The sequence below is a fragment of the Oratosquilla oratoria genome, chromosome 13, assembly GCF_046742065.1.
Source record: "Oratosquilla oratoria isolate Oo_2021 chromosome 13, ASM4674206v1, whole genome shotgun sequence".
NCBI lineage: Eukaryota > Metazoa > Arthropoda > Malacostraca > Stomatopoda > Squillidae > Oratosquilla > Oratosquilla oratoria.
In genome coordinates this window covers 64,894,571-64,900,828 of record NC_134789.1, presented here as the reverse complement: position 1 = coordinate 64,900,828, position 6,258 = coordinate 64,894,571, and positions in this window count along the sequence as shown.

The following is a 6,258-nucleotide window of genomic DNA, read 5'->3' as shown; positions in this document are numbered from 1 at the left end:
AAAAAGGGCAGGGGTAGACTCTACTTTCTCCCCACAAATATGACAATGAAAACAAGTAACTACATCAAGGTTTTGAGGGATCACATGCTCACTTTCTGGGATATTCATGAGTGTGACCACTTCATGTATGATGGTGCTCCCTCTCACAGGTCCAAGGCAGTGAAAAAGTTCCTTTCTGAACATAACATTAGTGTTTTGGAGTGGCCAGGCAACTCCCCTGACCTAAACTCCATTGAAAATGCCTGGAAACAGATGAAAAAAAAGCTGGAAGAGTCGCAACCCACAAGCATCCTTGTCCTGAAGGAGAAGCTGTAAAAGATATGGGCGACAATGGACGCCACCTACTTTACCGAATTTGCCATTTCGATGCCCAAAAGGATCCAGATGGTTATCAAGAATAAGGGTAACATGTAAAAATATTAAGCGTAGCACCAAAGTGGGAAATAAAAGGCTACTACTTTTGATTTTTATTGTCCTAAAATCTTAAATGTCAATTTTTTTGACGCTATTTTACACAAAGATACACACAGGTACGTTCTTATACACATAAACACACACACACACATAAATGCCCACAAAAAACATAGACCTATGCATATATTCCTCTAGCCACACACATATGTATGAATACGTATGTTAATAAATTATAGACAAAAATGAATAAATAGAAAGAAAGCTTGACAGAACGCAGGAAGACAGAAATAGGCTAATCTTGAAATCCTACCAATCCTGTCCTCCCCTCCCTCTACCTTCAGCCCCCAACCCCTCCAAAGAAAAGATAATTACAGGTTTTCTGGGCCAGACAGGCACTTCTTCCTCATTCTCCTCCTTCTTTTCCTTCTTCTCCTCCTCCTCTTCCTCCTTCTCCTTCTCCCCTTGCATTTCTCTTCCTCTTCCAATCCTCCTTCACCAACCTTAAAGCCTTCTATTCGGCTTTATCCTTTTCCTTCTTCTCTCCTTCTACTCTCCATTCCTTTTCTCCTTCTACTCCTCCTTTTCTCCACTTTTCCTCTCCTTATTCTTGTACTTCCCTATCACCCTCCTCTTTCTCTTCTTTCCCCACTTTTGCTCCAGTGTTTCTTCCTTGTATTTCTCAATTTCATCTTTCTCCTCTTTTTCCATTTCCCATTCCTTCTCTTTCCTTCCTTTCCACTCCAGTTCTCATTCTTCTGCTTCTTTTGCTTCTTCTAGCTTTCTTCTTCCTCCTCGTCTCCATCCAATTCCTCCACCTGCTACATTTTTTTTCGTCCTCGTATTCGTCCTCGTCTTCACTCTTTTCTGTCTCCCATTTCCCTCTCCATCTCTCTCTAATCTTCGCATTTTCCCTCTATTTCTTTGTCCTCTCCTTTTCCTCCCGTTTCTCCTCTTTGTCCCTCTCCTCTTCCTCCCGTTTCTCTTCTTTGTCCCTCTCCTCTTCTTCCCATTTTTCTTCTTATTTCTTCCACTACTGCACCAGCTCCTCCTCCTCGTACTACTCATCCACCTTTATCTCCTCTTCCACCTCCACCTCCACCTCCACCTCCACCTCCACCTCAGCCCAAAGCCAGAGACCCTCAACCCAGGATGGAGGGAAAGAAAGAATTGGAACCTTTTCGTGGTGCACTATAAGGGATCTCTTATCATTACATAGGTTCAAAAACCATTTCACATCATTACAACTTTGTAAACGAAACGTTTCATGGGAGTATGAATGTTCGGAATCTGTAAGATTCAAATAGATTCCAACATCAGTAAATATGTATATGTATATACATATATATATATATATATGTGTATGTATATATATATATATATATACATATATATATATATATATATATATCATTAAAATGAATGGCAAGCTTGTTATGACAGAGCTTCTTGTCGTATTTTTCTCTCTTTCTTAGAGTGATCTTGCCTTCTGTAGGCAGTAACCTTAATAAATCTCCGTATGTCATGTTGTGGAATAACATACATAATCTATAAATAAGCCAAAACGCGTTTTCACACCTCTTGGTGCTTCCTCAGTGGCAGGTACGAATCTAAGGGCTGGGCTGGTGTGTGTGGGTATATATGGGACAGGCTGTGGGATTTTGTCTAGTCGTCGGTGTGGGATTTTGTCTGGTCGTCGATGTGGGATTTTGTCTGGTTGGCGTCGCCGGAGCTCCGTGTCGTTCTGTAGGTTGGAGGGTGGCGTGCATCTGTGTTTTTTGTCTAATTTTCACTGGGGAATGATCTTCTCACACTTGGTAGGATTTTTAAGTCCTCGAGTTGGGTATTCATTCCCGGGGATAGATCCTTGATATACAAAGCCTCTAATATAGGTAAACGTTGTGGGTCTTTGTTGTGATCTATAATCTCCGTATTCTGGGTTAGGTCTTCTCTTCTTAATTTTGCTTGATGGACTTCGCTATGATGATTTTTAGGTGCTCCTGAGTTTAGGTGATATGACAGACGACGCGAGAGCCTCATGGTGGTCATGCCGATATAGGTAGTAGGATGGGTTTCACAGTTCCCATATTTGCAGGTGTACCTATATACGACATGAGATTTTTGAAGTTCATCGACGATCTGCCTGGTGTTGTTCCTTAGGAGTAGGTTCGATGTTTTTTTGTTTTGATAGTAAATAATGAAATTAATTTTGGAGCTTGATTCAGTGGGCTTGATGTTTCTCTTTATGATTTGTTGCATCACTCTCTCATCCTCCTTGTATGCAGTGGAGAAGAAGGATTTGTAATATATATTTATAACGTTCTGCGCTGGATTGTCTGATGCATTTGCTGATTTAATTTCCTCGTACCAATTTTCCATTATTTTCTTGGTCACTTTTTCAATGTCTCTATTGCTAAAACCGTTGTTGATTAGGACTTGTGATGCTCTTTCTAGTTCTAGGTGCACATTTTTCCAGCTACTACAATGGCTAAGGGATCTTCGTACATATGCACTAATTGTTGAGATCTTGTACTTTTGTGGGCATTCACTCATTCCGTTAAGGCAATGTCCGGAGTTACTAGCTTTGGTGTAAACTGAGGTATGAAAAGATCCTTCCCCCTGTTTCACGAGGACATCAAGGAAAGGGAGAGATCCATTTTCACTGTTTTCGATGGTGAAGTTAAGACCTGAGGCTTCTATGAGTCTCTGTTGTAGTGCTACGACTTGTTCGTTATTTTCCGCTTTTACGAAAATATCGTCTATGTATCGACAGTATATTTGCGGTTTCTGTACTTCACCGAAGACCTCTTCTTCGATACTACCCATGAATAAGTTAGCAAAAAGGACTCCCAAAGGAGTACTAAGCTTCCTAAGTTGTCTGGTGATTACGGCCTCGGGTACTGCTCTCTGTACTTCGACAGTTAGGTACTGCTCTCTGGAGAGAATCACACAAGTACTTATCAACAATGGATACGCAAACTCAGATGTATCACAAGCAATACAAACACATTTAAACAAATGGTACACCGACGAAGACAGAAACACCACAAGCGAAAAGAAACCTATAAAAATCTACTACAAAAGCCATATGTCCACAGAATACAAAGCAGACGAGAAGATCATAAAGGACATTATTCACAAGAATGTACTACCCACCGACCCAGCAAAACACATCCAGATCATCATATATTACAAGACAAAGAAGACATCCCAACTAATGATACGTAATCGCCCCAACACAACGAAAACAGAGTTACAAGAAGACCATGTTGTATACCAATATAGCTGCAATAGTGAGGAGTGTGGACCTCATTCTTACATTGGTATGACAACCACTAAGCTTACAAGACGCCTGACATGCCATTTGAGTAACGGATCCATAAAGTCCCACCATACTACCAAACTCAACAGACCACTAACAAGAAAAGATCTGGACCACAACACAACAATCATTGACAGAGAAAGAGATCCACGAAGGTTGCTACTCCTTGAAGCACTCTACATTCAAGCAAAGCAGCCATCAATCAACATCCAGGTGGAAGACCTACGGGTCTTGCCATCTAGCAAAAGACTAAGTGCTAAGCGACCAACGAACCCCATCGCTTCGCCCACTGGGAGAGACCACCCCCCCCGCGAGTGAAAACAACGCACGCTCATTGGCTACCATCCACCAATGAGCATCCAACTTTTCCTCGACACAGTGTCCATGATCCGTACATCCCATATATAACCTACACAGAAAACTTGACACATCATATCGCCCTGGAAGATGGAACAAGTGAGTTCCGAAACGTCGGCCAATATAAGAGATCTCCTAAACAGACTTACAGAAAATGATAAGTCAACTATTCGTCGTATAGAGACTATACGCAAGAAGATAATCAAAAATGAATCTTCAATAGCATTTAACCTCGTCTGCCTGCAAGAAAATATCCTACCTGGCTACACAAAAATATATATATATATATATATATATATATATATATATATATATATAAACACGAGAAGACATATATCTTTACATATTAATTTATTTTGACAAAAATGAAATTTCCTTTGGAGAGACGATTTGGTGGTTGACGTCTAATTTTCTTGCAAGGTTTCCTTCCAGCAGCCACGTCAAGTAATATTTTTCCCTTTACTTCGATTTATAAGCAGAAAGTAGTTAAGGTTTCATGCCAACGACGATAAAATAATTTCAAAATATGCCTTAGTTTTAATACAATAGGCCTCATTACTGTGCTCACCAGAATAATATATAAAATGCATGGCGTTTCTGTAAATGTGTGTATAGAATATATGTATCCTTATAGTATGGGTCGTCCCCCATTATCTATCTATACATACATATATATATATATATATATATATATATATATGTATATATATATATATATATATATATATATATACATACATATGTGTGTGTGTGTGTGTGTGTGTGTGTGTAATGTACAGTCATATATATGAGCAATACAGATATACATACATATATATATATATATATATATATATATATATATATACATATATATACATACATCTACTATAACACAGTAGTAGCTTCTGTCTGTCTATCTGTTTGTTCACGAACTTCTCCTAGGGTTTAGGAGATAGGCCCCCATAACCATATATATTCTGATATCCTGTCACTCCAGGTACTTGAATAACTATATTTCATTTCCAAAAAAATATTAATTTGGCTAGGGTTAAAGGTTAAAGTGGTATGGTGGGGTAACACGACACTTGTGTCCCCTTACCACGATTGGCATTTTGTCACAAATGTTACTATGATTAAACAAATCATTATATTTGTTCATAGATATTATTTATATTAGTGAAATTCATGTTGCCACAAACTATGATAGTGTTTTAGGGAGAAAGCATGTAAATGTAAAATTATTGTATAATTTTATGAATGTTTAAATATTGGTAATTTTTATTTTACTTTTTCGCGGGCAGTAATACAACGAAGAAACATAGAGACTGAACAACTTTACGTTAGGCCTAATGGCCCCTTTATGGGTCGATAGCCTTAAAAAAAAATCGAGTTCAAAGATAATAATGATAAAAAAAAAAAATCAATTCTTCTCCTACAGTCGAATATATTTTATTTCCAAAGTGCGTCTCCCTCCTCAAATAGATTTTTTCTTACTTTCTTGACATTTTATTTGTGTTGCCTTTTCTATTGAATTCTATTGATACGTGTAACTTTTCTCCACAAATTTCACCAAAATAAAATTATCATAATTTGCCCGCAGCAACGCGCGGGTAGATTGGCTAGTATAAAAAAAAGAAGAAAAAAAAAAATATATATATATATATATATATATATATATATATATATATATATATATATATATATATATATATATATATATATATATATACTAAGAGCTTCTTCCCCTTTATATGGCAGTGCCATGTACCTATTCCCACCTGTTTCACTGCCCTCCACTACTCTTTCCACCCGTCCCATCTCAGTTTCTCATATATGTACATATATATATATATATATATATATATATACTGTGTATATATATATATATATATATATATACATATATATATACACGTGTGTGTGTACACTGTAAATTCTGCTCACCTCAGCTACTTTATATTTTCTTTTCTTTTTTAGAAATATTCATAAAATCCAGCATTGCTTGATTACCCGCTGCGATACATAAGCCTTTTCCAACATCAAAGTCATTTTAGAATTATTACATAACCTTGTTGAACGCGAAAACATTTGAGATTATTTTTAAAATCACCAACCTATCCTCATCCTATGAGAGGGGAGTGGAAGGGATGAGGGAAAGGAAAGGGAGGAATGGATTTTAGTGTGTA